General features: G+C 37.7%; 1 protein-coding gene across 1 annotated transcript in view; it reads right to left on the reverse strand.

Annotated features, from left to right (window-relative positions):
• The window catches only part of TTC29 (tetratricopeptide repeat domain 29), a 278,739-nt gene that overhangs the window by 122,324 nt on the left and 134,350 nt on the right, over positions 1–22,065 (reverse strand). The window contains exons 3-4 of the mRNA XM_069780368.1: positions 18,081–18,177; positions 12,546–12,629 (exon numbers count right to left, since the gene is read on the reverse strand). The gene's annotated coding sequence lies outside the window, so the exon portion shown is untranslated. The remainder of the gene's footprint in view (positions 1–12,545; positions 12,630–18,080; positions 18,178–22,065) is intronic.

Genomic DNA, 22,065 nt, shown 5'->3' on the forward strand with positions numbered 1-22,065 from the left:
CAGTACTGAATTTATGTTTAATATATAAATAGGTGTTTTTCTGAGATTGAAAAGCACACATTGTTCACACAGACAAGGGAAAATATATACTTATTCTGTACCAGAAAACATTTGCAACATTTATCTTAGAAAAGTAAATGAGAAATATCTTTAAACATTTGAATTTTAATTTGCCAGAATATGCTACATTTGCCATATGTCAGATGCACAGTATATAGCTTAAAAATACCGTAAAGGTATTATGTTAATACAGTACAATGTATTCTCTACTCTGTATATAGAATGCTTTCTTTTTTTCTGTTTTATAATTCTACCTAAGTAAAAAAAAATATTGAAGAATACAGGTAAAAAATTCCTACCAACTTCCAAAGGCCTAGGACTGAATGCTGCAGTAATATAACTCAGAGCAGTGGAATAGCTATCTGTATAGCAGACACACATACACGCGTATTTATTTATATAATATGATTTATAGATGTGTATATGTGTGCATGCATTAGATCATTAGATGTACTGGAAGTAAACAAGAAAGTACTGGTAAAAGAGCTTAACAGTGACTAAACAAAATGTCATTCAGTTAATTTTTAACGTTCACTGCATACTCACTGAGCACAGTACCAATATTCGTCTAAACAGAAGAACTGTGTCCGTGTAACTTGTTATTTCCTGTAGACTGATGCATTTTACTTGAAGGCAAAGCACATTTTCCCCACAAGACAGCATTATTAGCAAACCAATACAGGAAAACAAAACATAGAGTAAAATAGGTCAGTTTTAAAAATCAGTGCCAATATTCTTTTAATAAATCCCATCTTAGTTAGTAAAGAAATGGAAAGTATGTGGAAGTAATCATACGGTACAGAGCACATTTTTTTCTTAGGCAAAGGTAACTGATTTTAACTCACAAGCGATGCAGCTATCTACTGTATAACCATTCAAATTTTAGAGGGATAAAGATAAAAGTCCTCTCTCAGTTATACTTAAAACCAGGAAATACACAAAATGCAAAATAATAATACTATTGCTTCCTTAAGCTCCTGCTATATATAAGCTACAAGTGACTGATCACCCACAAACAATACAGTAGGGTTAGAAATTAATGATATTATGGGGATGAATGGTATTGCTGACGCCTGAGAGAGCTTGACGCTGCAACGAATTCTGCAATCGTTTCAGTTATCGAAGTAGTTCCCGTTGAAAATGCCAGTGCCCTTTTCTTCCAACAAACAGTGCTTTCGAACGGAGGAGTAGTGTAGGTGACAAAAGTAAACTTTTCATGATACCTTGAGATAAACTCAGTCCCCCAAATCCTTTTCATACTGCTTTTTATGATGTCACGCAGCATGTAAAATGAGCGGTTAATCAGAACGTCTCCTGTTCTACATACCCGAAGATTACTTTCTTTCTAATGTCAGTATCAAACCCGGACACCTAATTAAACGTACATGATTTGTTTTATCGAACCCAACTGTTAGCAGCATGTTTCTACTACATTAATAAACTAGTTCGCACCAAAGCTTTTGAACCTGACTACCTAACAAATTACGATGTGCTATTAAACAAGTGGGTTATGTTTCTCTGCATCGCGTCCGCGCCGGTTTTAGGTTTTCCTTTGAACGGTTATGTTAAACTTCAAGCCGCCCGATGCAGACAGGCCGGCCTTTCGCTTGCTTGGAGACGTTCAAGAGGTTTTAATGGTCTCTGGGGGCATCTACTGGAAACGCGGAAAACTGCAGCCGGGGCAGGGTAAACGGCGCAGGCAGCCGCCAGCGCAGCAGGGCACGGCTGCAGAACAAAGGCAGGCAGGAGGAGGAGGAGGAGGAGGAGGAAGAGGAGGGTGAGAGGCAGCAGCGGGCAGGAGAGCGGCGGGGCTGCGCTTCCCACGCTCCCCGAGCGCCGCTGCCGCCGGGCGCTCGGGCGAGACGCCTTGGAAGGAGCGGGCGGCTCTGTCGCCTTCGCTGCGTTTAACTCGAAAATTGAACCCTGAGACCAATATAAAGCTGAAGTCCTCTTTCCCCTTTAAAGGCGCGTATGTGCATGCTAGGAGGAAAGGATTTCAGAGTGATTTTTAAAAAACTTTTTTTTTTTTTTAAATGAAGTCTGGAGCGTATCTATCTGTTTGTGGTTAAAACAAAGATACCAATTAGTCTGTTTTTAATTTCAAGCAGATTTGGGTTATTTTCTTAAATCCATGAAATTCAACAGATGAAAACCATAATGCTTAACACAAACATAGACAATGCTGAGAACCCGCTCTTCCTCTGACTGTATGCTCATCTCTCTCATTACTGAAACCCGGTTGGTTTTTTTTGGGCTACGTGTCTATTTACCCAGGTTGGGTAAACCAGTGGAATGAGGTCCACTCAGTGGATCTGGTTGGGTCTCGTGCACTTGTCCGACATCAGCAGTTACTCCGATGCCATATTTCATGCATGAGGTGCTGAAAAATTCTGTGCGCTTCTGTGTGCGTGTCATGGGGGGGTGGGCGTCAGAAGAATTTTTAGCACCAAATAAATAACCACCAAAAAGTTAAAGTTGCCATTTTAGTGGTACCATGTTATAGATGATGATTTCATGCAGTATAATATCACATGGGTGGAAGCAGCTATTTATTGAATGTGGATCTGTGAGCTTGAAAAGGCACTGCTGTTGTTAACACGGTACTTTAAGCGTACCTGGATATTGCTACAGGCATTTTACTTTTCTTAAACTATACAGCTGCTTATATAATTTTCTTATATGGATTTCTTTTATTATTATCATTACTATTCTAAAACGATCTAGAGTCATGCTGAGGAATCACAGAAACCTGATTCTAATCTGCCCGTACAAGTGCAAAACCCGTGAACAGCAACCCTCAGTGAGGCTCATGAAATTACACTGTTGTTGCAATCTCAAGGACCTTCCTATGTTAAGGTATTGTACTTTTACAAGACTCTTAAGCAATGCTGGGAGATAGACAGCACTGTACTACATTCCCTTTAACTTAGAATCCTGCACAGCAAGGCTATTTGCATTCTACCCTTTACACCGAAAGAGAGAAAAGAAAAAAAAGAAATTAAGAGGCCAAGAGGCAGGTACTGGTGTTAGAAATCATCAAAATAGTCAGTATAGCATAACAATTATTTGTCATGAGCTTAATTCTCCATGCCTCCTGTCTGGTATGGTCAATTACAGACATGCAAAATAAGTGCAAAAGTCTACTATTTTCAGATGACAGATTTTTTTTTTTTTTTTAGTATCAGGGTTCATATCTTTAGATTTTGTAGGATTTAATTAGTACTATAGGTTAGTGCCAGCTGCTGGTTACAATACAAGTGTACCGTAGCAATCCAATTTTGTAAAGCTCAAAATCGCATGGATTAAACAACGATAGTATATAAAATATTAAAGTGTACTTCCAGTGTAAAATAATTACTCTACCAATTATTATAATGTTTAAAAACTGTATTCAAATAGGTTTCACCCACTTGGGATTTCCTTCTGCAGTTGGCAAGACAATGACTGATATAAATGCCTTAGATAAGGATCACAAAATTATTAAAAAATAATCAAGATATTTTTGCTTAAGTTTATTTAAACAAATACATTTTACTTCCCCCCCACGTTTCCTGTCTATAAATCTACAAGAAAATTAAAATTACATCAAGTATGTGAATACTTAGCTACTTTGTGTTTAACCTATATACAAACAACACAGCATAAACAAGGAGACACCAGAATTTCCTCACTAAAATTTGAAAAATATATGCATTAAGTAAAACCAAACATACTATATAAAACACTAAAAAGCCAAGCATGCTGTAAGAGTTTATAACTTCAGGCTGCTCTGCCTAAGAATCAAAAGAGGAATTATTATTTAGTTATAGCTGGACAACCAAAAAAAGGTAACAGTTTTGAAACACCGTTAGTGACCCACATCTAAAATACAGTTAAAACTCCTGCAGGGCACTGTTGAAGACAAAAAGCACTTACGCAAATACTTAGTAAATATGGAAGCTGAAGATTTGACTACCGCATTCAGCCATGCTACGATCTAGGTTACAGTGGTATAAAATCATATACTCACACTGTTGAAATCTACATTGTCATGTGTCTGGGCTGCAATCCACCAAAGTTAGGTACATAGCTAACTTGAAAATATATCCGAGTCATCTGAGTATATGAGTTCAGTGTGAAAATTTATATATATATATATAAGTACTTTGGTGAGTCAAGCCCTCAGTTGGTCAAGGTACTCAGCACATTTTCACCACATACTGCTACTGATACAAAGCTATTTAACTAAATCAGGCCACAGCCTTCTTTAATCCTAGTTTAAAGACTGTCTGTTTAAATACTTTTAATGAAATATTTACTGGATGGTAATATGTTAAATTGTAGACTATAGTAATCTCATTAAAGAAAGATATGAAAGTACAGTAAGTGGCATTAAGTAGTAATAGATGGTTAGCTTACACATCAGAATTTTTGATTACTAAGGCTGAGAATCAAATTATATTGGAGTGGGGTGCATGTTTTTTAATGCCAAATTATAAAGCTGAAATAGCTAATGGCCTAATACAGAAAGCATAAAATCCACCAAATGTTATAAAAAGAAATCCCTACTCTAAATAATAAATAAAAAATATTGCATGACAATTTGTACATATCACAAGAGGGAAGAACATCTACTTCAAACTGACTTTTGTAACAATTCAGATTTTTTAAATAAGAAAAGGTTTATGGAGCTATGTATTCAGAACTATTAATAGAAAGATGAAAATAAAGTATATCAGAAAATAACTATATAGGTACTTTATACCATATATATAGGTACAATAACTTTTCAGCATAAGTAATGCAGTATTTTTCATCCACTGCCTCACAGTCTCCGACTGTTGTCAAACCACTCTTTAACCTAAATCATGCAATCAAAGTGGATGCATAACCTGTCAGTAGGATCCCGCAAAGAACACATACATTGAACTTGCTTCCTTTTGTTCAAAGCTGCACTGCCACTTTAATACTACATAAAATGAAAAATTAATCAATTATAAACATCAAAGGATGACACAGAAAAAGTATTTTAAAATGAATGTAAGTACTGTAATAATTAAGAATCCTCATTAACCCAGAAAATGGAAATATAAATTTAGCAATGAACTTTTGGAACATTCTGTCCCTAAACATAAATGCAAAGAAAGCACTAGAAATAAAGATAAAAGTGCTACCCTTACAAAAATGTTCTTCATACAGGAGCATACACACCTGTGATTATTTCAAGCACAATCAGAAAAAAACATTATCTTCATTAATCTTACTGCTTTTGTTTCTAAATTAATTATGTTCATTAACAAAATGTAATTCCAACCATATTTTATGGACTATTATTTATCATAATGAAGTATTTCTCAACTTTCCTCTTTTATTTCAGAGCTGACCTAATGGTCTGAGAGCTAGAAACATCTGAGATTGGAACCCTTTCCATTTCACTTGCATGATATCGGAGAAGTCATTATATTTTGCTGCAAGTTTCTTTCACAGTGTGCAAAATTATCTTTAGAAAAAGATAATCATAATTATTTACTTTCTGTATCTTTTCAAGCTGATGCTATGAATTATCATAAAACCCGATATAAGGCTATGCATTTATTATACTATTGCTATGATCAATTCCCATAGTGTATTTGCTTTTGTTTATGATATCTCATGCCAGTCCCCGACAGAACTTACTTAGTAGTCTAAGGACAAACAGACCACACAGAGATAAAGAAGAAAAGAAAAGAGAGGCTTTTGCACAATTCAGAAGGATTCACTGCGAGAATTATTAGGAAGTGATGATTGTATGAAGGCAAATTAGACTGTCTTTCTTTATTTCAAACTCTTTTTGCATGTTAGAGATGCTTCACCTTTATGGAGTGTTTTAAAAATAGAAGTCAGTTGTGTATTGCTTGTACATTTTCTTCAGTACTAAATATTGTTGAACTATTGAGAAATGAAAACACTAGAAAACCGTAAGACCAAACTTAGTAAAAACAACAAGTTACATAAAAAAAGAAAAACTTCAGCTCACTGTGTTCTTCTTTATTAAAGTATGTCATGTATTTTATCTTTGCAAGAGTTTGATGAGTTTTTGCAAGTAAAATTCTGTTTCCTCTATACTTGCTAATAGTCATGAGAATCTGTAGTTTGCACCTTCCCATTAAAAATGTATTGTATTTTTTTGAAATTATTCACCCCGCCTTTTATCCAGATCATGTCTTTGAAAGGAGGAAGTAGATAATAAATGGAATAATTCATGATTTCCCATTAAATATGAAACTTTCTTTTGCAGAGTTTAGAAAATGAAGTTCTACATAATGTACAGAAGTTGATTAGAACTTTTTTTAACCTTTTCAAGAAAAGCCTTTCACATTACACAAACGCACAGAGAAGTTTCTTTAGGAAAGGCAAACCATTCACTTCCCGCACAGTTCTGTTCTTTAGATCACTGCCTAATTACGCTAAATAATATGTTTGTCAGGCCTGAAATTTGCAGAGATCATTCATTTGACCAAAAAGAATGTGTGCCTCTAAGAACTAAAATCTCTTATTGAAAGTTGTTTAATAAACATTGAATCCTGGTCATGGCAAGCAAGATTGTTAGGAATTATTCAGACAGAAAAAAAAATACATATTTAAATAATATTGTGAAAGAAATTTAAAATTTATCATCTAGCTCAGCAAGTGACTTGTGCCATCTCCCTTTCCACAATCAGCAGGGAGTTTGGGATAGAGTGCCTTAATTTAAAATTTCTTTTACTATGAAAGGATACATTTCTTTGGTTCTGATTTAGCCTTTTCCATAGTTTTTTAGTATTTAAAAGCGAAGAAATATCCTCATAAAATGTAGATGAGTTGACACAACATTCCACCAGTTCTCAACCACAGTAATGTGAACAACGAGGGTCATAAGGTGCTCACAGGCCATATCCAAAGATTGACATCAGCAAGAACAGCAAAATCTTGCTAGGATGTGAACATGAAAGGGAAAGGACAGTTTACTTCTTTCTCCTTTTGCTGCTCTGTCCTTCTTTAGCTGCCTTGAGCTCTCCTCTCTCCCTCTGTCTTCATAGTGTTGTACACAGAAGAAATGGAAGCAGCAGTCACCTTACTAATTTATTTGTTAGAGGTGACAGCTACTAAAAAGTCTGGATTAACCAAAACCCCAATCAGCTATTTGTGTTCAGCTTCCTTAAAGAACTGGTCCATCAGTGCAAAAGACTAGAATAAGGACAAATAGAAAAGCAAATAAATCTAAAACTGAATACCAAAACTCTCATGATTTAAATAACTTATAAACAGAGGACAAGATCAGAAGAAGCCCAGTCTAATAGTAGGGCTTACTAGTCTGTCATGGCTATGGTGAAAATAAAGAATAAAACACTTTCAAGCTAGGCTGCCTCCTCTCCATAAGCTCACAAACCCTATTCCTCTCCCTCAGTGGACTCTCCAGATCACCCTGGCTTCTAATCAGGTGAGGAAGTTTCTTCCTTTTTAGTCTTGGAGGACAAATGCAGTTAAATATTCAGAGACCAACTGGTAGAAGAAGTAAGGGTGTAGGAAAGGTATCTTCTCTTTCCACAAACTTATCTTGAACACTAACACTTAATCCCTCATTAATTTTCCAACATCTTTTTTCCTTAACTCTACCTAGCTGATGCTGACACTGAATACAGCAGAAACTTGGCAGGGAGGGTAGTAAATAATTTGTCCCTTTTAATTCTCTCACTGAAGAATGGAAAAATAATCTATCAGATCATACTAACAAGGTTTAAAATGGATGCCAGATCATTTTTGTTCTGGACTTGCCAGCTTCTTGTAGAAACACTGTCTCAGGCATTAGTGAACGCAAATCTCTAAGACTTCTACCTGATGCTTTTCACAGCTTTCAAAATTCAGTAGTTCTCCAGTGTGGGAATCAGTGGTAAATGTACATGTCTACATCTGAGCTGGTCACCCTAAGCTCTCTATATAAGCAATGGAGAGAAACACGTGCTTCAAAAGTATAATTCACCTTATTCTAAAGCAGTTGTCTGAATCCTAAAAGATGGGGCTCAACTAATCAAATTACTTATTCCTAATTATATCCATTGATTATACGAGTGTCTTCTGGATCAGTTAAACTTAGGTGAAAACCCCTTTCCTCTTTTTGCAGAGAAGGACAAAGGTTTATGGAAGCAAAGGACTGCTACTATATTCACCAGTCATCATTCTTAGAGCAAAAATATTATATTCCAGTTTTCAGTATACAATCTGCAAAGTAGTTTAACGACTGATCTTCCCAGTATTAGCTGAGATGGCTGGCAATTGCTCTGGGGGGGTCACAGCCCAACTGAGAGTGAAAGCCTTTGCCTTTTTGTGTTCCAGATAAGCTTGAAGTGGACCAGCCTTCTGGTGAATTCTAAACAGAACAACCCACTATAGCTCAAAAATATCTGATTGAATATGTATAAGATAATCTTGTCTCCTGCCTGAAAAAGTTATATCAGAGCATGTCTTCATGGACACAAATTTATCAAGGCAAGCTTTCCGTAACACACTGATCCACCACTCACAAGACAGAAAACACAAATACAAATTTTCTGCATATCTAGGTCAGCTTGTACCATCTCTGTATAATAATTTAGATGCCATCTGACTACCAATGAGTCTTGAGTGAAGACACTAGAACTCCATCATCCGATTCACAGAAACACATCTAATAAAATTGCTAATGTAATATTTTTTTGTCACTACTAAACAAAGCTGTTCCTCTCATCGAAAAGATTTCAAAGTATCTCTTTCTAGTCTAACTCTTTTTTGATGATATGGTCGTCTTTGGACAATTTTCATTTGTATGAAGAGGAAAGAACTGTTACTTGATCTTTCCGGCCCCGACAAAAAGATCAGGAAACAGAAATGACAACATCAAATTCTGGTCCATTCTAGGCTCCAAACTCATTTGAAGATTCAACCCTGGAATCAATCTCTTGATGGAAAATGCCTTACTTCACAGTTCATCATGAACTTTTTGACTCTTAGGTCAGTCATAAGGACAATTTCTAATTTTTACTGCAACTCGATTTTGAGCCATTAATGACTTGGTTAGTCAAGACCAAGAACAGAAAGTATCAGGGAAAGCACACTGAAGGCCAGTGGAGTCAGCCAACCCCTTCATAAGCTTACAAAAGCCTAATTCTGTGGCAGGAAAGCAGTCACATTCTGCATTAATGGAAACCTTTCCTTTTTTTCTATTTCCAGCTTCTTACACCACATTCACTTCTTATTTCAAGTTAAAGTCTTAGAGAAGGAAACAAAACAAAATCAATGAAAAAAACAAAGCAATATCCTGTTTTAATATAATTAAAGCACTATCTTTCTTAAGCACTGTTTTTTCTTCCTCTTCTATCATATCACCCTGGGACAAAAAATTATAAAGAATAAAAAAGAAAAACCTCTCCACATTTTTCCCCAGAAAAACATAAGCACACTTAACAGAATTTTTCTCATTTGCTGAAGTTTGGAACAGAGTACAATACTGTATAATAGAAGGATAACTGCAACTTTTTTCCTTCAACTATGAAGAAACTAGCTTTCTTAATTTTAAAGAATTGTGAAGCATACAGTTTTAGGAAACAGCTTTAAACAATGTTGCTTGTTTCCATAAATGTGATACTACCCATACATTCCTTTATTTAGGAGATAATAAATTTGTTATCTGCCTAACATGCACCAAAAAAATTAAAGGGTGTTTAATATTAAGTAGGAGTGTGGCTACAAGAATTTGTCTTGACAAAATAATGACTGACTTATTAAGTTAACCTCCATATTAAACAAAAGTACAGATATTTAGGTGGCAAAAGAAAGATATCCTGTCCTTTCATAAAGAGGTGCAATAATCTACTTCCAGGATGGAAACAATATTTAAAAACCTACACAGCACATTATAAGCCATTTCTCACACTTCTTTTAATAAAAACACCTGTTGCCTGCTGACACATACAAAGCATAACATTGAATTCACTAAGATCATTTACAGATATGGCATTGCCTTACTTTATAAATTGGTTTAAAATTACTGTTGATGCATTTAGTTTTTTATAACTAGATTAGCCTAGTACTAATATAACTGTGTAGCTGCTAGTTTGTTACCATTTGTTTGCTTTCAAATGATTGTATCAGGTTTGTGGAACAGAATTAGTAATTACATACTATAGAAATTTTGTAACTGCTGAGCTATTAGCAAAAGCTAAAATTCTGAGAATAATTTAATACATAGAACATGAACATAATCTTTAAAAAGATGTACTTTAAAAATCTCCACAGAAATAAACCAGAATACATATGATATTTCATTTTAATCTTGTGAGAGGCTTTGATAACTTTGAAAAACAGCTTATTACAAACCAGTAAGGAAACACCCCACTTTGTGTAGGTATTGCAGAACAGATGATAAAATTCTCACTTCATTGTGGATTTCCTTGCTGGTTTCCTTTTCCACATCCTCCAGACTCAGGGTTTGGATATAAAAAGAAAAATTGTATAGGGGGATTTTTTGGTTGGTTTTGTTTGTTTGTTTGTGGTGGTTTTTTGTTTGTGTTTTGTGTTGTTTTTTTTTTAACAGCAGTAAAAGGCTGACCTGACCAAATCAGAGCTGTAAAACACACTTTGAAGCCTCAAGGCCTTCCTAAAATAGCAGTGACTTCCTGTGTAATCACAGAGAGAACACTTCTGTCCCTTGCATGGTGTGTGTACCGTGGAAATCCACTGGGGCTCAAGACTGAAACAGCTCACTGGGAAGGCAAGTCAGTCTGCAACAACTGTTGTAGTGTAATGACTACAGCAGCACGGCATAGCTGGTATGGAACTAGGGTGCCAATAAGTGAATGTACTTATTTCAGGGAGCAGAAATAAGACCTGCTCCCTGATGTCTGATACTTCTTCCCCTCTCACAGAGCAACTATGCTACCCCTAATTCAGGGGAGAGCATGTCTGTCAACACAGCATCTGCTCAGGAAGGATCTGTTCCTTATGTTGGTCCAGCTCATGCAGAATGTGACCAAGTCGCAGACCAATCTTAGTTTCCTTCTTTTTAAGCAGGCAATATCTAAACCAGCTAAGATACCTAGCACGATCAGTATGACAGCATGATCAAAGGTAACTGTCCCACATCAACCACGTATACTCACAGACCAGTAACATGGCACTTCCCACTGCCTCACCCAACTCGCTTTCCTGTCACTGTCAGGCTGCTCCCTCCCACAGACTGTGACCATGACAACAGTCTCTCCTACAGAAACAAAGGGAAAAACTGAACTTTGCAAACCCTAGGATGACATATGGAGAAGGTCCTGCTCAATCCCATCACTGAACTAATCTTTAGTCTATCATCTTTGAAATTAGTCTTAATTCAAATAAAAGGAGTGGTGTGTGAGTTTGCTTTAAGCAGATTCCTCTCCTAGATCATTAGACCAGATACATTACAATTTTTGTACTGACAGAACACTTACTAGCCTCCTCATATTATCATTGTAAAAATAAAGGTGAATCTGACATGTATCACAGGAAAGGAAAATGTGTCTTCTGGCTAAGTATTATATGGTATGGTTTTAGGACACTGCTAGAGTTATTACCCCTGAACTCAAATTTGGTAATTTTCTAGATTGTAATTTGAAAGTTTTTAGGGAAGGTTTGCAGGTACATTCTTAGGCTAGGAAGGAGAAAAGAAGCATGTTTTGCAAGAAACTAGCTGGTCGAATTTCTGTCTGATAGAATGTTTTTATGCTGCAAGGGTGATCTTGCAATATTAATTGTTAAGGTGCCTAGAGCCCTTGTATATGCATCTTTTTATTATTTAAATATTGAAATAAATAAATAATCTCACTTAAGCAACCAGCAATTCAGATTTGTTAGAATTCTTTCATTAATTTTGATGGTGCTGAACCCCAGATCTGTTAAAAGACTCCAGAAGAATAAGTTAGTCATAGTCTCTTGTAACTTCTAAATGTAAATACCTCAGCTGTAAGAAATCAAAAGTTATCTAGATTTCTTTCATTCATTGGGTTTTTAAATAACTAATGGTGTATTAAATGCCTTACCGCAGAAGTCAGCACTTGGGCTTGGCTAAATAATAATTCAAAATTACAAGAACATGTATGTCGGTATACTAAGCCTCCACCCCCGAGGAGATATTTCACAGAGGCTCATAAAAAAAAAAAAGAAAAAGAAAAAAGAGAAAAAAAAAAAAAGCAGCACAATTTCAAATATAATTACTGACACAATCTTAACAATAATGTTACCAATGTGATATAATACTTTGGTAAATATACAAATTAGTAAACCAAGGAGTTAAATGCTTTGATATATTTAATATCAGGAGAAATGAACCATCATTATTTAATATTAACTTCAATTTTTAAATGCCAAGTTCCACTAGAAAGGGTAGGGCCCAGGGAACTTTAAATTTAAATGATTATGATGACTAGAAACAAAGGAAACAATAAACTTATGGATGTTAAAATGCCTCAAAAAAGCCAACTTACGCAGCAGCTTCTTGTTTTGACAACCCTTTGATATTCTTCGCCAAATAATCATCTATGCCATCTTTGTCTTTGATCAAATGAATCCTAAATTTAAATGAAAAAAATTAAAAGAAACACTGTGAGGTGCTAACACAGACTTCTGCAGCATGTATAATATATTAGCATTGCCAAGTGGAGCTAAATACTGAAATATTGACAAAGTAATGTATCAGACATTCTATAAACACATACAAATATCTTTTTAATTTTTTTGGTCTGTAGCTATTTCAAAACTTTATTTCTGAAAGAAAACAGAGTTGGTATTAGCTTTCAAGGCCTGGTTATCTGGTATTTCTGTCTGGAAGAAATTGTGTATTAGCTAAATCAATTATAATTAAGCTATCCATATTTAAACTGTTTTCTAAACCAGAACCCTTACATTTTTGCATTATCAATGTGGACCAGAGTGGTCCAATCTATTTTGGATTTAACTTTTTTCAAAACTAAAAAAAAGAAAATCAACAAAAAAATCCCAAACCCAACTTGAAATGTTTTCCTTGGTGCAATGCAGACTTTTAATATTGCTCTCAGCTTTCCAGAGTTTGAGCAGCATATTGCAAAAGGTGGTCCACTAAGGGGGTAATCCAAAGGGCATTAAAATAAACAGCAAACTTCAGGATGCATGGGTCTAATTTTAAAATTTGGACTGTACATCATTTCACCTTTCCCTTGAGCCATCACCTACCTGCATCTCCACTGTGATACACAAAAGATGCCTTGAATTTTAAAGGATAATATACAATTACTGACCGTAAAGTGTATTTAAATAGATTCTGATATCCCGACTGTAGAGGATATTATCTTTACAAAAGTAATGTGAATTTATTTTTATTCTTCTTTAAAAGAGCATAAAGATTGTCTAGTTAATCACTCAAAGAGAAAAGAAATTCAACATCAGTGTTCCACATAAATCTATTACTTTCCTCTTTCTCTGTCTCTATTACACTGTTGTCTTTCATTACAGGGATGAGAGTAAATTCTTTTCATAATGTTAGCTAATATAAGCGTCATGCTCCTTATTGCTCTGAGAATACCAAAGACACTTCATGAAGTTCATTTAAATGAAAACAAAATAGCTAAGCAATGTAGAGGTATTTTGGCATGTCTGTATTTAAAACAGTGTAATAGTGAAAACTTCCGGCACAAATACGGCATTTACATTTGTTCCAGAATTTACTACTACTGAGCTGCACCCACAGAGGCTTATGCTTTCAAGCTGCACATAACACAATCCATGTGAGTTGCTGCTGACCATACAAAATGCGCACCTGATGGATATTGCCATAAAAATTCAGTTATAATCAATATCAAAATTTAACCAATATCAAAATTTTCACATGAAATTAGTCACAATTTAGGAAGATACAATATGTCATTAAGATAATGATGATAAGGTAATTATTGTGTACTTTAAACCGATGTAAAAAATATTTCAAGATATAATAGGTTTATGTGAGGTAATAGAAAAATTGAAAAATAGTATCTCTGGGTAATTAAATAGGAAGAATTCAGTAGACAACACAAACCCCCCTGGCTGACCTTTGTACTTTAAGACTGCAAAAATGAGCTTTCTGCACATTGGTAGCACATAGAGAACACACCAGATAAGGGGCGGGAGGGGGGAGTCCTAACCCCCAAACTGAAACAGTCAACTACAACAAGCAAATTCCTAGGCATCACTATCAGCTTGCTGCAATTTAATCTATACTGCAGTTAAAAATAATCTCAAACTGGAACAAAAGAAAGCCTGATGCCTTCTCATTATCTTCTCAAAGGTATTTTAATAAAAAACAACTGGGGAAAAGCCCCTAGAATCATATACAATTTAAAATGTCACCTGCCTTATAGTCAAGGTATAAAGTTCTGAGTTCTGATTGGTAACACAATCTAACTTAAAGACAACTATAGACAAGGGGAAAAAACAAAAGAAACAACTTGCAAACCAATTACTGTTTACATACGTTCTGCAATACCCTGTATTGGATCGATGCAACTACAAACACGGTCATCCATCATAAAGAATTTACATTACTAAAAGTAGTTAATACTTATCACATCCTGGCTGTTATTATCAATGATATTAAGGTAGCAATAACACAGAAAAGACAAGTAGATGATATGTAAGAAAAAATACACAGTAGAAAATTCCATCAACTGAAATAATAATTATTTAAAATGACTTGTTATAGGCAATGAGAATAAAACCAATAAAAGTAATTAATGTGAAGAACCAAGACTGTGACCTGGAATGGACATTGTTTCTTAATAGAGAAATGAGGTGAGGATGGCACTGTCTAAGCACTGTCTAAGAGGCATTGTTTCTTTACTTCCAGAAGTTGTCACCTGCATTTTCCTAACAGTTTTAGCCTTATTTCTCCAGTGTTTCCATGATGACTCACTATATTTCATGAATAGTTTATAAAAAAAGTCTACTTCACCTGTAAATTGGCTCCTAATTTAAAATTAAAATTTTAAATCACTCACTTATTAAAGACAAATATATTTTAACCCAATGGACACCTATCTCAGAGTTAACACTTTACACCATGCATTCCTTTAACTATTTCTGTTACCAGTCTACACAGCAAAGAAATAGCTACTGACTTTTTCCTAGAAGTAAACTTCATGACGAACACACCTGGCTTTTTAATCAAAGAACAGAACAAAGTTGCATAAAGGACCAACCTGATTCTCACATAATTTCTGTCCCCACTGCCTATTCTGTTAAATCAGACTCCAGTTTTCTCAAAAATTCCTATCAAAGAAAATGGCAGAGTTTGTCTTACTCTACTCACTAGGCATCTACAGCATGGTCTAGACCAATACAGAATCACACATGTCTTTTCTGCAAATAGGCACAACTTCTATAGGACTGCTGCAGAATGATCTTGAACATGAAACTCTCCAAGTAAAGGGAAGAAACAAGCCTCCTACCTCTGGGGTGAGTTCTCCAGCAATGTAGTTACTGGAAAAAGTGATGGCTGCAGAACACAGCTCCAGCCATAAAAGATTTAAAAAAAAAAATTAAAATTGTAAGACATCACTGTATGTCCTTATTCTATCAATGTGTGAGAGGACACCTATCAATATGAGCCCCTCAGAAAGACTGGGCTCACGGATACCATGTTTCTAGATCCTTACTGCTTTCAGACATGAACATGCAGCTGTGTGACAGATGCACTAGACCCCCCCTCCCCTTAACCAAACCGGCACCAGTTTGGTACAGGCTCCAAAGGAGGTAAAGGCCTGAGCCGTAGCCAGGCCAACTCCTCTAGGAAACCCACAAAGGAGCAGAGCGACACAGTGAAAGTTGTGGGTACAAGGAGTCTTGTGCATACCTCTCCCATTGTATGCAATTTGACTATGGGCCAACCACTTTATCGCATAAATAGGACAGCCTAAGTGAGCCTTCTTTGAGCTCTCCCTGCTAGGCAGCGTGGCGGTAATCTCCAGCAACGAGATATTTTACCAACAACAGATCATTGGATGAGCCCAACTTGAACTCTCCCTGGACGGCAACTGGACTGCGTGCCAGGCAACTCTCTCCTTGAGCAGGGATACTCTCAGTATTAAGAGATATTAGTCATTTAGCTTAAATAAATAAGTTTTAAATAGAATGAATCACTTAGAGTTATAATGTTGTGTGATTTAATGTGCTGTTTGCTTAGTTTTACTTACTTAGCATGAGTAGTTAAATTTGCTGAAGCCTTAGGCCGCAAGCTGTAAACTTCCACTTAGATTTACTGAACATGTGCCTACTTAGTCAAAACAGGGGCCTCCAGAGCCAGTGTAAATCAGGAGATAAAGAGGCTTCAAGGCCACAATTCTCAACAGCACCTGCAACTCAAAAAGATAACGAACGGCCTGTTTGGAGACAGTGGAGGAATCCAATAAGGAGTCAGAAGGTGTCAGACCAGAATCACTATTGGACCAAAGGTCGTGTGGAAGACACGGGAAGAATGTGCGAGGAATGGGTAAATAGTCTGTAAGGGTATAATTGCACAGGGATTTCTTTGTTTGGGTCCTTTTTTCTGTCCGTCCTTCCTCTTCTTTTTCCTCTTCCTTCCGTCGGTCCCTCCCTTGGAGGCAACCCACTGGAGCTGGCCCTGCTGCTGTACCACTCTATTAAATTATTTATTTTTATAAGACTCAATGCCTGAAAGTCTGTTTCAGGAAGCTGAGGGCTCAAACTTTGGAGTGAACTAACACCAGACACCTGGACGGATCGGTAAGTGATTAATAGCATACTAAACTTTGAAATCCTAACTAAGTGATATAAAGGACTGATTGATTGTGCACATATAATCTTTTAGACATAAACCATTGAACAAGTCTGAGACTAAGTCTGGATCCAGCTGCACCTAGACTCCTCTCTGAAAAGGAGTTTAGAAAGCAAGGGGGTCCATTCTGAACCTCATGACTCAATGGGAGGTTTTCCTTACCCTTTGAATCTCTTAGATACAACCTGTTGACCAGGTCTGAGACTAAGTTTGGATCTAGCTGCACGTAAGCTCCATTAGTAGTTTGGAAAGCAAGGGGGTTCATTCTGAATCTCGTGACTTAACGGGAGGGTCTCCTTTACCTTTTTGCATCTCTGATCTCTGTGCAAATCATTCTAAATCAATTCTAACTTGATTTTCCTTTATATATTTCTCCCATGTAATGAGCAATAGAGCGAATCTTCCCATTGAACTCTGTTAAGTCACACTTTTACAGATTCTTTAAGGATCCTAAATCACTCATCTGCGACAAGCTGCTGAACTCTGAGATACCCTAGACCTTTCAGCCAAAGGCTAAAGGGACTGCTAGGACTGGAGGGGTGGGAGGAGGGGAAAGAAGAAAAAAAAAAAGAATAGGAAGAAGAAGAAAATAACCACTATTATTTCTAAAATGGAGGCAATTCCAGGAAAAAGAGCATAGTGGGACAGAGAGTAACTGAGACACCAGTACTTACTGAGGAAGACAAAAATATGTGGATACAAGTAACTAAGAGGAGAAATGAGTGCAACCGAACAGAAAGCCATGTAGGCATGTGCAAGAAGAAGATGCCTTGAAAATATTATGGCACTGCTGTTAACTCTGTTATTAAGTACAGGATAATGTTTTTCAAGTCAGTTTTATTCATTGTATTTTGAGAGATGTGAAACCTTTTCGTGCCTGAATGAAAAAATAAAAAAAAAAAATCTTGTTTTATCACCCAAATAAGTACATTTTCAATGACCTACATTCATATCAACACTAAATGGAAATAACTTCCTATGGCTCTTTAAGGGGTTTTGAAAAATTAGGATGAAATATCTACCTTAAACAGAACACATTTCCTATTTTGTTTTTTTTTCCTTTTAATTATAAAACTTTCCTAAGAGAGAATTTTCTTGCCTCTGATTTTTGCAGTTTTAAATATTGCAAAAAAGCAAACATAATTTGTCACCTCGGCATAGCTGATTGAAGATATTCACAGTAAAAATGACACTCTGAAAGAAAAGAGGTACATACCTTGCAAAGTCTAATGAGGGGCAAACAGTCTGCTCTATGAACCTGGGATGCTCCCCTGGGCTTTGTAGGATCGCTTGAGGCAACACATTCACTTTCACTAAAACAAACAAAAACAACTTACTTGAAACAATGTCTTCACAGTGATGCAGTTTCTCCTCTGTCTTGTGCTGCTTCCCAGCCAACTCTCTTTTATTTTCATTACATGTAAAACTGGACTCGAGTTCCACGCAAATCTTCCTAGGCCTCAGTATTACTTCAGTAGGACATAACGCATAGGAATGGTCACGATCATAGTTTCAATGGTTTTCTCTTTCATTGCAGTGCTTTTGATTTCCACAGGGACAACTGATCTGGGAATCTTACTTGCATGCGATTCCTTGTGCTTTCTCAAACTATCTAGTTCCAAGTATTAATAATATTTTAAGTTAATATGTAAGGTGGAGAAATGATTGGACATGCAGTGTGCAATACAACAATAGGCACTGTATTAATGTTCAAAATAACACATAATCACAATAGTAACAATCCTTTGAATAAAAAATGTAAGTAATGCTATACTTAGAACACAGGTTTTTACTTAAAAGCCAAAAGCCCCACAGTTATGTAGAATCGTCTAGCTCGTAATTCTCAAGTACATAAATGCTAATAGGACTTTTTTCTCATATAGAACTACTGTGTTTTTTCCCCAAGTATTCAGTCTACACTTCCTACCATTAAAGTTTCAGCTGCCAGTTCCTTCATTTTGTATGTCTGTGATCTGAGGACGTTAGCAGCAGGAGCACCCTTACTTTTAAATTTGGTTTAATGTAGGTATTGCATGCCCTGCTGGTAGGCCTCAAGGCACAAACTTTTAATAAGGATGGGAAAACAGAATATAATAGGAGGGGGGAAAGAATTTAACTATTTGCTACATTTAGTGAAAGGAAATTTATTTTATGGGAAATAAGTGTTAGATACGAATCAACCTGATACTGAATGATCAGCATCAGACTGGCAGATATTTTATATATTAGCCTTTCTGAGATCAAAAGCCATTTCATTAATGCAATATTTTGCTACAGTTGTAGTGAAGTAATTTTTTAAATTGTGTTACTTAGAATGGAATAACAAAGACAATTATAGGTTGAAAAGATGACAGGGTACGATATTTCCCCTAAGTGATTCTTTTAGGGCTTAGTACTAATGATAACATTTGTTACAGAAACAAAAAAATATTATTTATAAACAAACTAATCTATAGTCAGAGGCAGCAACAATTTACACAAGTGTGTCATGGAAAAAAAAAATCAATAGAATGAAAACATATGGGTAATTCATCACTATAAAAGATCATATTTCTTATAGAGAATGAGAGGTTTGTATCCAGAAGCAAAATAGAAAGGAAAATCTCTTTTTAGGAAGATGCTATTCAGTGATAAATACTAATTAAACTTTGTAACAACAATATTGAAGCCCAGAGAAGATGCAAGCTTTCTACAAGCCTCTCAGAAAAAGAAAACAGACCATGTCTTAATGGCAGCTGTTGAATTTGACAAGGCAGGAGAGCTGACCATCTGCAGCTATGGGGCAGAAAAGGCAGGGTAAGCAGCTGAAAAGAGACCCTGGTAGGGCACTGCAACCGTGAAAAGCTATCGATGGGTAGGTGTAGTTTGTGGCATGCCACAGGTCTCGGGCTCCAGGTTGCACCCATATGGGACCTGGCTGGAGCATACAATAGCTCCTTGCTGGTCCACACGCTCCAGGTTTCCACCCCATAGAAATCAAGTCTATGAAGAGACAGGCTGGCATGCACACAGGTCTCACACTAACATGAGGCACATATGCAGACGTTTTTCTGAGGCCATTACAGCCTCACAAGGATTAAAACTATTGCCCTGACTCCTATGTCAAACTCAAAGCTTGGGAAGGAAAAAAAACCCCAAACCTGCTTCATAATAATGTCAATTTAATTTTTATTTTAGAGGTGGGAGCTTGCTTTCCCAGTGAAATGGATGGTGTTTTCCCCCTCATTACCAAGGTAACTGTAATCTTTACAGGTAAATTACAGCCACAGAGACACATGACAAGAAGGTATCAGCAACGCATCCTTCTGAAACACGTGCTATTACATTCACACGAATTTCGCTGCTGATCATTTAAAGACTGCTAACCCCTTTACATCTTACTCCTTTATTATAAGGCTCAAACCACATCTCATTTGCTTAATCAAACACGCACAGAATTTAGCGAAAGCCAAGGCAATGCAGTTTGTTTCTAAAGAAGTGCTGCATTTGATCACATGGTCAAGGGAATCTCCCCACAGGCTGGAATTGTTCCAATATGCATGGAAGTTAAAGGTAAAACACCAACTGATTTTGTTTTTTGAGGCATGAACAAACCTAACTGGAGGCTGAGGGTTTCCCAGAAAGGGAAGCAGCCCCAGGAAGCAGGCATGGCTACATCCAGCTGCCTTTGCAGACGTATTTGCTGCTACCTGGCACCTCATAAAATAAACGGGTATCAGAGCGTGACAGGACAGACTTGCAGCCACGCCGCTTTATTCCACCAAAAGCGCCGATATGACTGATTAAAAAACTCAATAAACTTTTAAAATCTATAGCCAGCACGATAGATGTCATTTGTTCCAAGTAACCTGAGGTCACGGCCCCAACCAGCGCTTGGCTTTGCAGCGCCCGACCCATATTCTGAACCCCGTGCCCATCCAGCCCCGGCTGAGGGAAGGCAGCCGCCCTTCGCTGCTTCCCGGCCTTCACCGACCACCAGCTGGGAACGTTTTTTGTTCCCCCCCCCCCTTCACCTGTTCACCACCCCCATACGCTACATACCCTCAACCCTTGCCTCTGGTACTGTCTTAGTCTCATTAAAAAAAAAAAAAGGGGGAGTTAGTGGAACTTTCCAGGGGAACGGACCTCTACTCATGGCGCGGCTGCAGGACGAGGTCTTCGCCGCCGGCGTGCCCATGGCACCCGGCCCTTCCCGGCTCCGTTACTCCGCCGCCGCCCAAGGCGCGGGGTGGGGAGCAGAAGCGGGCCGCCAACGCTCGCGGCCTTCGCCCACCGGTTTTCCGCGCCGGCTCGGCCCCGGTGGTGCCGCCGCCTGCAGCCGGGCCGCTCCGCGGGACGCCCGCGGCCTCGCCATGGCGACGGGGGCGGGCGGCGCTGAGGGCGGGCCGGCCGGCCGGCCTACCCCCGCGCCGCCTTCCCCGAGCCCGGCGTCCTCAGGCCCCGCCGCCCTCTGGAGGCCGCCCCGGGGCGAGGCGCCTCTGCCTTCGGTCTCTGCGAGGCGGCCGGTCGCCGAGGCGTGAGGAGCAAGCCCGGCGATTCCTCTCTGGCAGGGTCCTGCAAGCCAGGTGAGCCGCAAAGTCCGATTTAGGCCGTGACAAATGTGGAAGCGGGGAGAAGTCAGCTCAGCTGGAGGTGTTCGGCATTAACGGAGAGCGTTTGCGCGCTTTCTTGGAGCTCAGATGAGCTCACCTCAAGCGGGAGCGTCTCTCGAAGCTTCTGAAGTTGGCAAGCAAAGAATCAGTGACAATATCATATCGATACTTAAAGGGAGGTTTGTGGGCAGTCTCTTAGATGATGGATGAGCGCTTGCAGCGAGCGGGCTTTTTTTCTTTCAGGACCTCTGATCTTCTCCGACATCCTTCAGGACTTTTGAGCAATGGAAAAGAGCAAGTAGGAAAGACTAGACTTAATCTCTGGGTGAGTGACATAACATGGAGGCTTTTGGTTTGTGGAAAATTTTGTCGCTTTCTGTTGATGAGAGCCTGCTGCTTAATTTACTGTAACAAAGGAACTGTTCTTCTAAGGGACTGATCGGCCAGGGAGTCTGGGAGCTTATAAGAAATGGAAATAGTGAGAGGGAACCAACGAGCTCTTGGTAAGTGCAAATGAAAATGATAAGAGAAATCATAATCGGGATGCTAAAGAACACAGAGAGCAGAGATTTTTCAGTAGCCTCTTTTTTACTGTTGGAAACTTGACAC

This window comes from Haliaeetus albicilla, chromosome 1 (assembly GCF_947461875.1).
Source record: "Haliaeetus albicilla chromosome 1, bHalAlb1.1, whole genome shotgun sequence".
NCBI lineage: Eukaryota > Metazoa > Chordata > Aves > Accipitriformes > Accipitridae > Haliaeetus > Haliaeetus albicilla.